Here is an 11010-nt window from a genome sequence, read left to right on the forward strand (position 1 = left end):
CCTGGGACTTGGAAATGCTCATACTCTTACTGGTATTACAGGTCACTGACCTTCTCAGCACTTACCAGAGCTAAAACACTAAACAGCTTGTTATTTCAGTTTAGAAATGTGTCTGTGCTTGCACCTGCTAGTAACCCTAGTGTAGCAAGGAAAGATTAAACATTCAAGCAATTTAGCTTAGTTCCAGTTCATTTTCAATTAAGAGGAGAAAATCCTCTCAGATGTAATAGGCTATTTTTGGTTGGAGGTTAGTTTATTTGTCAGACAAAAGTAAGCATTTGGGCTTACAAGCTAAACTCACTAATGTTGTTACAAATGTAGTTTATTAAATAAAAAACATTCAGAAAAAAGCACAGAAAATTAAAACACTGATTTCAAAGGTATTTCCCCTTTTCAGGAGGTTTTAAACTAGTAAATACCCCTAAATGAAATCCGTACAAACCATTTCAGGGAATAAATTCTAGTATTATTGTACAATGTTTTATTTCCTAACCTCTAACCTTTCTGTATGTTCATTTGCTATACTTAGAATGTAAAACCTGCTCTGGACCAATTAAGCAAAGTCAGCTTGTCTTTTCTAATACCATGACAAGCTGGGACGGTTTATCCAAATGCCCATTTTCCCTAACATATTAGGCAAGATGAAGTCTTCTGAAGACATCTTCCTGACTTTACAGGCAAGACCAATAAGAATCCAAGGAAATAAGGAGGTTGGCTGGCCAACACCTTCCATTAAGGTTTAATATTGTGTCATCTTTTCACAAACTGATGTCAATTTGTTCGGGAAGGCAAAATTCCTGTTCATGTGGCAAATGAAGTCCAGCAGTTTCCACAGGTAGAAGATCAGAAAGTGCAAGGGTGAAGAGGAGAGCAGATGCACATCAGGATTTTTGAGTAAAATGTCATATAAATAACTAAATTTAAAAACACACATATCTCTGTTTAACTGGTTTTTCTATTAAGGAATCCTTTCCAAATGACCTTCCCCCAAAATCAATAAGAACTCAGACTAGAACTTCCAGCTTCACCCACTTCCAAGCTGCTTTTATGTGTTTCTTTTGTTTTCCCCTGTCTTTGAAAATTTATAAAACCATCCTTTAATATTTTTTTCATGGAATCATAGTGTTTTCTGTAAAAGATGGAAGCCATTGATGGGCATATACCAGTGAGCTGCATTTAGAAAGGTGGAATGAAAGAAGGAGGATAAGAAAAAAACTGTGAAAAATGCAGAAAGTCCCAGAACATTTATAAGCTGTCTGAAACACTTTTGATTTACACATCTGGCAAGAACTCTGGTAAAAAGTAATGAGAAAGTTACAGAGGTATGAGGAATCAGCAGTGCAGAGGACATTTTGCATTCATGAGAAATGCAGGAAAAAATTCCACCATTCTCATTGAAGCTGTTTTGACAGAATTAAAAAGGAATACTTTCACAAAACAAGAAAGCATCAGAGTCACCTTTACTCCAGCAGTTCTCATTGACCAAGCATTTCCTCTTGCCTGGTGACAGAAGGAAAAACTGTGTATCCAGCTCCTTAGAGACACAATATGCTCCAGTTCCAGGGCAACCTGTGTTTAGGAAATCAATTGAAATGAGAACGACAAACATTTAAGATCATTGGGGAACTAATGATCCTCTTACAGCCCAAAGACACCACAATTACAATAATCTTTACACAAGACTGAGGACTGCAGCTCCTATCCTGAGCACACATGTGGGAGACCTCCCACGGGGCTGAGTGCTCCTGACAAGCCAAGGTGTCACAAGAGAGCTGTATCAGAGAGAAATGTAGGACAGCCACTCTTCTGGGGTGAAAGGGAGGTCTAGTCAGTGCCATGCTTATGATAAATGGACACATCTTATCTAGAAGGTATTTTAGTTCCTTTTTTGTTCTTTCTCCCTTATTCACCTGTACATTATTTTGGCATCTTTGTGCTTTGCCATCCCCCATTACAAAATGCAAAGATGAGGAGACAGGAAAATAACCACTCTGGGACATGGCTGGCTGCAACTAGGCACAAAGCCTTGTTATGGGGGCAGGTTTTTCCTACAGAAAGCTGCTTCTTTGGGGTGCAGTTTCCCATACAAAGCTGCCTTGCTGCCCCGAGACCCAGCCTCTCCCATCACCTCCCCATGCCTGGCCATTTCTCAGACTCCAATAAGGAAATGCTAGTAAGGTTCAGATGTGGAGTTGGCAGCCATAAGTCCCAGTCATGCTCTGCCAGCCAGAAAGCTTCAGAAACCCAAACATGCTGAGATTTAAAGTATTTCCAGTGACAGAAGTTTGATTTTTCTTTGCTTTAGAAAATCTATTTAGTCCTTTTTAGTTGTTCTGGATAGACAAACATCAATTAGAATCACACGCTTTTGGATTCACACCTGAGTCAGAAATTTTGCTCTAGTTTTCTAATTTTATCCACTTGTCCTGCATAGCTTGTTTATATCCTGTATTCTTCTAGCCCACTTCTGTTTGCTTCGTGATTTGTCTCTTAGCACATTGCTATGCCACCTTCCTAAAAATAAAAACTCTTAATTTTCCTATGAAGTGCTCTGCCACCCACCACTGCAATTTATAAAGACCTGTCACCACATTCAAGTGCCAATCTTCCTCAGTGAACAAGTACTGCTCAATGGTGCTATACATCCTTCTGAAACTTCAGATTGTGCACTAGATCTAACAGAGCCAGCCTAGGATAAGAACATTTTGAAGTCAAAATTGGATAGATTGGATTGGGTTGGAAGGAAGAAGCATCTTTCTGGCAGTCTATGTGTCCTGTGGACTGATTTTTCCATCTGTCTGCTGTCCCATAATCCACATTCACCCTTTATACAAGAATTCATCTCTGTTTTGCATCTGCAGAAACAGAGTGCCATAAATAATTTACCATTTCCCCACTTGAAAGTCGGCCTCTTTCTAGAAATTTGTGCAAACAAGAGGCATTTATCAGGTGCTTGATATATATTTTCCTCCTTATTCCTCTTGTTCAGAGCCTGCCTCCTCCCTCCCAAGCAAAACCAAAAACCAGTGACATACTTAGTCCAACAGGAAATTTCTATTATTTACTTCAAAGAGCATCAAATATGAATTTGAAGCCTGAATACTAAGGTGGTCCATTCTTGATGAAAATATTTCACTTGAGTAACTATTCTACAGAGTTATACTAACAGAATTGGCCAAAGCTTACTCTCCCTCCCCTTCAATGCCCCAATGTAGAATCACAATTTATGCCTTGTTGAAGACCACCTAGTCTCCAAAACATAGAATTAGATGGATAGTTAATAAACTATGCCAATGCTGAAACCACCTCTTTTGCCTTAATTACTGACTGAATAAAGACAAATTTGTAGAAATTTTTCTCTACAAAATAGGCAATTGCATTTAAGAATATTTATCATTCTTTAAATGTCCAGATAATAGAAACTGTGGTTAAAATTATGGTGTCACACCTCTTCTGTATTTCTAACATAAGTCAAGGTTTGCATAGTAAGTTATTTTAAGCAGTGAGCAGACTTCACTCAAAACTGATGCAGTTTGTCTTTCCTAATCAAAAAAACCTCACAGAAAATCCTATGACAATCACCACTGCAAATCCCCAGCACTACGCTTATGAAAGGAAACCAAATGACTTCTCAGAAAAGAAGATGAGCATCTCAGCAGAACCATTTTAATCTGAAAAGTAGCAAATTGTGTGACTGAGTGATTTGACTCCAAAGCAAAATTTATGCAGTGAGGACTTCTGGGAACAGCTGGGTAATGCTCTGTCCAGAGACCAGCTACTGGGATTGAGGGGGTTTTTTCCCTTAGAGATTCTTTGAAAAAAAACCACAAACCACCCCAAATCTGAGACAGAAATCATAATTTTTCATTTATAAGAGGATTTCCTACAATTTTCTGATTAATTTTCTCATTTTAACCTTCCTACAGAGTTTGCGGCCTTTGACCTCTAATAGATTTTGCACATGGATTTTTCTTTACTGTAACTTAAAAATATTGAAATTCATGACAAGTTTTAGGAGAAGAGACCTAAGGTTTCCTTTTACAAAGTAAAAAGAGTTCGAGATGGAAAATGTTTTTCTGACTCAAGGAGAGCTCTTTTGTATATGAAGAATTTGAGTCTGATGTTACTCTCGTGCTGGAAAAAATGTAAAGTCTTTGAAGTCACTCCATCAAAGTCAAAAACTACACAGTAATAAAGAAGAAAATGAGCTGTTTATGTCTTCTTTTTTGTTTGTTTCTTGCCTTAATCTGAAAAAATAAAAAAAAAGTCACCTGATTTATGTTTGTTCTTTGTGTATATAAGGCATGACAAATACATTCAAATATGCAGACCAAATACAATTCTGATAAAAAATTCAGGATTCTTTCCTTTCATTTTCATGGACTGAGTTTCAGCTTTTCATTTTGATTTTTTTTTGTTTTTTTGGAATTCACATTTTCCAGTGTGGTCTCCTTTATTTGGTTTATTAATGTTTCTCATGTCTTGAACAGAAATGACAGGTTCTGCTGCACTTTTGACACTGAGAATCAAAAACATATCTTGAATCAAAGTAAACAAAGCTCACAAGTTTCTCTCCATTCTGTATCTTATGACATAAATGTGAGTCATAGCTTTGAAGCAATCATGAACTTGGATGCAGTGACTGTAAGGAACACATGAATAAAGGGGAAAAATTAAACTCAGAAGAGGATTGAAATAATTAAAATGAATTAACAATTTTCCAAGAAATTAAATTAAATTAATTTTTACAGAAAGAACTAGCAAGTGATTTCAAGTGTATACATACAATGGTAAAAGGAGAATATTGGTGTTTTACTCTAGGATGTTAATTCATTGGAAAAAAACCCAGAGTATTTAAAGTCTGAGTGGTTTTTGGTTTTGTTTTTTCTTTTTTTAAAATGATGTAAAACTAAATAACAGTGATTAGGTTGAGAAAAACAAAGAGACAAGGCACACATTTTGGCAGGGGCTGAACATAGCTCTGCCAAATTTTTCTCCACATAAAGATCATACAAGCAAATTTTAAACTGAGAAAAAACATCAGAATGCGCTGTTGGGGCATGTGGTGCAAACACTGCCCAGCGTGGCAGAGGGCAGAGCAAATGGGAAAGCCAGAGCTGGCACCCCTGCTGGGCCCTTTCCAAGCTCTGCAAGGGTCACCACAAACTTGTTTTCTCCTTCAGTTTGGGTTTGAAGAAAGGAAAAGTTGCCTTTCCTTTCTTTGCTCTGCTATTTCTGTGCTTACAGTTAAGCACGCAGAAAGCACCTGGAATATTTTTCAGTGACTTCTGATGTCTCTGTGGAGAATTCCCCTGTTGGGGTCCCTCCCCTGCCGTGTAGCCCTGGGAGAGGGGCCCTGAGGGCACAGACACGGGGCTTCCCTGCCCCTGCTCAGCCTCGTTCCCATTGGTTGGTTTGTGTTCCCTGCGCGGGCAGAAGGACCCTTGGTCCCGTGACTGGAACAGTTCCTGAGCACAGCCCCGGCCATGCGGCTGGAGAAATAAACATCTCTGAAACAGCTATCAAGAATCTGTCTGTCCATATATATTTCCTTTCCACGGGACTCCTGGTTTGATATATGCGTGTTGCAGGATCCCCACTGCAACATTCCCCAAAGTTCCACTGGCTGAACCCTGGACGAACACGAATTTCCTTCCTCATGCCCTCCTGGAGATTTTCCTACCTCATTGGGCTGATTTAAGTTTTTTAACTCTACCAGACTAGCAGCAAATTACCCCCAACATGCTATTTTCAAGGCTTCATGCATGAAGGCATGTATCATTAACAAAATGTCTTTTCCCTGCAGAAGAGAGGTGTTCCAGGTATTCTGAGGCTTCAAATATACACTGAGCAAGTGGTTTCCCCTGGCTTCTCATATCTTTTGACTCTTATACTGTGCCCTCAAGAGCAGCTTTCCTGTTTCTGCCACGGCAAGGTACCAGCAAGGACATAAAAGTGCCAGCAGGAAGGTTACTGCAGCTGTACCCAGAGCAGCCAGGGACCTCATTTCATCCACCTGCATAGCTGGAGAGCTGGCACCAGCCACACCCTGAGTGCCTGAACTGTGCCTGGACTCAGGGCTGGTTTCAGGACACCAAGAGCAACTGTGCAGCCGGTGTGATGGAGAAAAGATTGAGAAGACTTTCCCTGTTTCAAATGTAGAAAATATTGTTCATCCAAGTAAATCATAAATATACTCTTAGAGAAAGCATCAGCTACTGTGCTCACAAGAAGAAAAGCAAGGGAAATTGCAGTAGGTAACATAATGGTCTAAAATCATGAGGGATAAGTCGGTGGGGTACCAGAAAGAACACTTAGAGTGGACATATCTTCATTTCTGAGGAATCTCCTGAGCACAGCCCCGGCCATGCGGCTGGAGAAATAAACATCTCTGAAACAGCTATCAAGAATCTGTCTGTCCATATATATTTCCTTTCCACGGGACTCCTGGTTTGATATATGCGTGTTGCAGGATCCCCACTGCAACATTCCCCAAAGTTCCACTGGCTGAACCCTGGATGAACACGAATTTCCTTCCTCATGCCCTCCTGGAGATTTTCCTACCTCATTGGGCTGATTTAAGTTTTTTAACTCTACCAGACTAGCAGCAAATTACCCCCAACATGCTATTTTCAAGGCTTCATGCATGAAGGCATGTATCATTAACAAAATGTCTTTTCCCTGCAGAAGAGAGGTGTTCCAGGTATTCTGAGGCTTCAAATATACACTGAGCAAGTGGTTTCCCCTGGCTTCTCATATCTTTTGACTCTTATACTGTGCCCTCAAGAGCAGCTTTCCTGTTTCTGCCACGGCAAGGTACCAGCAAGGACATAAAAGTGCCAGCAGGAAGGTTACTGCAGCTGTACCCAGAGCAGCCAGGGACCTCATTTCATCCACCTGCATAGCTGGAGAGCTGGCACCAGCCACACCCTGAGTGCCTGAACTGTGCCTGGACTCAGGGCTGGTTTCAGGACACCAAGAGCAACTGTGCAGCCGGTGTGATGGAGAAAAGATTGAGAAGACTTTCCCTGTTTCAAATGTAGAAAATATTGTTCATCCAAGTAAATCATAAATATACTCTTAGAGAAAGCATCAGCTACTGTGCTCACAAGAAGAAAAGCAAGGGAAATTGCAGTAGGTAACATAATGGTCTAAAATCATGAGGGATAAGTCGGTGGGGTACCAGAAAGAACACTTAGAGTGGACATATCTTCATTTCTGAGGAATCTGTCCCTCTTAGGGGCTCAGCAACACTTGTAGTGCTTGGCACGCTTACCTAAATCAAACTGACTAGAGAAGTCAATTTGCTTTCATTTGGGCAGGGAGAAAGGACACGTTTTCATATCCCAGATCTCTTTGGGGATCTGAATTATCTTTCTCTCCTTGCAGTCCAAAGAAATATGTGTTCATTTCCTATGCCTGTGCATGGGTAGTGGCTCCTGGGGGAGGGAAAAAGATGTTCTCCTTGTTGCCTGGCTACCATTTTAGGAGTCCCCAGAGGTGTTGCGCTCCTGTGCACCCTCAGGAGGGCAACTGGCACACACGAGCACAAGTGGATCAGTGAAAGATACTGTTCAGAGGGAGGGGAACTTTGTAAGTGATCTGTCGTCATCACACACAGCACCTAGAGCTGCTTTTGCCAGCAAGATGCAAACAGCACGACTTTTGGAAGGGAACAGTCACGAAGCAGCCGTGCTGAATATACACACACCAGCTCTGCAACAGGGGTGGCAGCACGGCAGGAGCAGGAGGAAAAGTGCAAGTTTCAGTACTTCTTCTAAAGAGATATTTAAAGGAAAAAGAAGAGGCAGAAATGTCAAAGAAATGTCTTTTAATTATGACAGGGAAAAAGATTGTAGCTTTATCAACATGGAAGATGTAAAACCTATTTTGCAAAAGGGATTATTAAAAATATGACTTCAAGTACAAAAATGTTAAAAAGCCTCTCCCATTTCAAGATTTTCTAAAAATAAGCTGAGAGGAAGTTTTGTTTAAGAGCATAAATGCAATATAATTGAAAGAAGATTTGATTTCTAAGAATATAAAGGATAATCAAAATTGAAGAAACTCCAACAATCTTTTAATCCCAAATAGACTTAACAATTTCAAAACACATCTTCCCACATCACCTTTCTGGCCCACCCTTCAGTTTTGATATCAGTGGCATGTTTGCAAAGGCTATGGAGACTTCAGTGAAATTACCTCCTGTGATCAAAACAAGGGTTTCCCTCACCTCCCATGTCTTGCTCCATCTGTGGTGGTAAACAGACAATATAAATAGACTGATCCTTTTCACTCTCCCTCTCGCTGACTAAAATGCAATCAATACTTCATCATGCTTTCTCCTGCACAGCAGTGCACAGGTTATTTAGCTTCTAAACACAACTACTGAGACTATCAGTGTCAAAGGAAATGGCAGGAATGTCCTGCACTAATGCGATTCTGGCCCTAATGTGATGGCCTGTGAGAAAAGGTTGCCTCCATCCTTCTGGTATCCAAACTGCATCAAACCTTTACTAATACCTTTCTTTCTGGCCTGCAATTGCTTTCTTCTGTTGTGGGAACTGAAGAGGCTCAATACTCCTTTAATAATCCCTAACTGAAGACCTCCAACAGTTACTTCAGCAGCTCACGTCCAAGAGGATCTCCTAGTGGGATCCTCTCAACGCATCACTGACAGAGCTGTGGCAAAGGGAAGAGGGATTCTGGACTCACGTGCCTCCTTCATTGTGCCCAGAGGAGGTCAGGGGAGAGGAGGGTCTGGAGCTCAGACTCCTTTTAGAAAGTTTTCTGTGAACTCCCTCCACTGCAGACCAAGTGTTAATTTTTGTGGTGTGGGGACTGGTGGCACACAGATCACTGTATGTTCTTGGGAAAAAGAGGAAGCCCACCCACTTCTGAATGGCTTATCTTTGCCTAGATCTCAGTTTCAGGATGAAGAAGGAGTTTAACAGGTGCACTCATGCTTAATTTGATTGAAACTCTTCCTTAAGGCTGTGAGATTTTCACTAAAGACCAGCTCTGTTGTGCTCCTTCTTCACAAAGAACAGGCATTTCTGGTGTTCAGTGCTATTACATTTCCTGGCAGTTTCTGTGTTCTCCAAAACATCTGCAAACCAGATCAGGTGATCTTGTCCACTGTGTGAAATATAATTGCAAGATGCACAACTCAGAAGCATAAACCCATGCTCAGAGAACCTCAACATTTGTGTGATGGCGTTATCATACTCTGCAAAGCTGTTGACAACTGCCAAATACATTTCATTTACATTGAAGTCTGAGAAAAACATAATTAGCACCTCATATTAAAAAGAAAGCAACATGCTGTTGACAGTAAGCCAGGAAGCTGATAAACACAACTTCCTCAAATTAAATTTTCCTGAAAAACCTAGATGAGCACATAAATTCTAGAGAGTCTGGTGTTAGCAGCTGTACAGCACAATCACGATGAAACTCCAAACCCTAACATTACCACTTACTCTTAAAATATATATTTTCAGAAGATTTTCAAACTATATCAAGTAAATATAGTGTTTTGGGTTGGGGGCCTTTGAGTAAGGGACGGTTTGCTAAAATTAACACCACTTAAACAAGAAGCACGTAGTTGCTGACAAACTCTTGTAATTCCAGATTTGGTTGCTATCCGAGTGTACTGCTCAATTCAACATCTGCTGTGACTTTCTTTTTGGAGCTATGTGGAAATGTAGCTTTTCAAAATTGAGATTCCCTTAACAGGCACAGTTCATAAATCTGAGAGAAGATGAAGGGACTGATTTCTACAAGTACACCAGAAGGATGACTATTTTCTTTGATTTGGTCCCAAATGCTAGCCCCAGTTATACCAACATAAGGTTATAGTGGGTTCAAGTGCTTTCAGTGATGACAACTGCCCTAGCAGAATGTTACATTTCTTCTAAAACTGACAGTTGAAAGGAGTAAGGGAAATATTAAGAACAGAAACTCCCATTATCATTAATTCCAACAATTTTTGTGGATATCTAGGTATACCTGATAGCATGGTGCAGCTCAGCAGTGATTGCACAGACTTGTCTGTTGGCAGTTTGTGCAGAGGGTGAAGAAGGATTTTTCATTTCATGCATCATTTGCAACTGCCTTCAATAATTCAGCAAAGTCAATACATAGCCTTGATGCACAGTTAGGAGAAAAAGCCTGAAGCAAACAAAAGTAAGCAATCCAGAGAGTGACCAAGGATAGCTAAATCCTTTTAAGCTCTTTTCACTACTGCTTCCCTGCCCTTTTGCTACGTACTACATGAGAACATGTAACTGCTTGCACAAATCCATTGCAGTCATGGAATTTCCTTGACATAAACACATAAGCAACAGACTCCCCTGTATCCCACAGTCATTTTAAGGGATTTTGTAGTGCCTTTATTTGCTCAGACCATTCAGGGTTCAGACTGCTCATTCCCCCATAGTAGAGAACAGAGAGTAGTCTTAGGAGAACATTTAATTTCCAAGAGTAAGAAGAAACTGTCATTTAGACAGGTGTCTTTACCCTGACCTCTGCATCTCAAAAAGGAATGACAGATGTCAGGAAAAAATGTAATAATACAGAAAACAGGAATCACTGCAGAATGACCCCATAACCCATAGTCCTAGGTCAAAGAGGTCAAGAGTGACTTCCACAGAATGACCAAAAGCCCAAGTTTGATATATTTCCTACTTCCCAGGTGTCAAATTCCTCCCTCAAGGTTGGGCATGCCATGTAGCCATCCTAGAGCAGGCAAAGGGCTGAATCAACAAAGCCAGACCTCCTGTGAGACAAAGCACTTCTTTATCCTCTGTGGATTAGGTTGTTTTTTTAAATTCAGGAACACAACATTCAGCCTGCCATAGCATAAAGTACATGCATAAAGTCTTGTGACCTTGACAGCCTGGATGACTGCTGAAAAAATTACTAATGCTTCAGACTTAATAAGGGAGACAATCATTCCATGAACATGACAAGCACCTCTAGAAACCCCACAGAAAAGAGAAGAGCAGGAAT

The 11010-nt window shown here is 40.5% G+C and overlaps 1 long non-coding RNA gene across 1 annotated transcript in view; it reads right to left on the reverse strand.

The window, feature by feature from the left end:
- LOC108445307 overlaps nucleotides 1–11010 on the reverse strand; it is a 62153-nt gene that overhangs the window by 37260 nt on the left and 13883 nt on the right. Inside the window, exon 2 of the long non-coding RNA XR_001860128.1 lies at nucleotides 1459–1569. This is a non-coding gene — a long non-coding RNA (uncharacterized LOC108445307). The remainder of the gene's footprint in view (nucleotides 1–1458; nucleotides 1570–11010) is intronic.

Source organism: Corvus brachyrhynchos, unplaced genomic scaffold, assembly GCF_000691975.1.
Source record: "Corvus brachyrhynchos isolate BGI_N302 unplaced genomic scaffold, ASM69197v1 scaffold370, whole genome shotgun sequence".
NCBI lineage: Eukaryota > Metazoa > Chordata > Aves > Passeriformes > Corvidae > Corvus > Corvus brachyrhynchos.